Here is a 365-nt window from a genome sequence, read left to right as displayed (position 1 = left end):
GGCGAGGGCGGGACTCCCATGGCAGGGGCGGAGTCTAGGGCGGAGTCGCGCACGCGCCGACTCCACACCAGGCGGCTGTGCAAGTCCGGGCGGAGGCTGAGGAAGACCGGGCCGTACCATGCGGAAGGGCCGCGTACTCCGTGAACACCCTCATCTAGAGCGCACACGTTTCCCACGTCTACACAAGAATGTGTACACCACGCAACGTACCTATGACAACCCCCGTCCCACTCACACTCACTGGTCGCAAGGCGAGTTCCGAGGGCGCACGGTCTGAGGCCCAGCAGTTAGGAAGGACGCGGAGGTCGGGAGCCCCAGGGCCCGCAGGCGCCCTCCCACCCCCGGTTGGGAGCGAGACTGACGCC

The sequence above is a fragment of the Rhinolophus hipposideros genome (genome assembly GCF_964194185.1).
Source record: "Rhinolophus hipposideros genome assembly, chromosome: 21".
Lineage (NCBI taxonomy): Eukaryota > Metazoa > Chordata > Mammalia > Chiroptera > Rhinolophidae > Rhinolophus > Rhinolophus hipposideros.
This window is presented reverse-complemented; position numbering follows the sequence as displayed.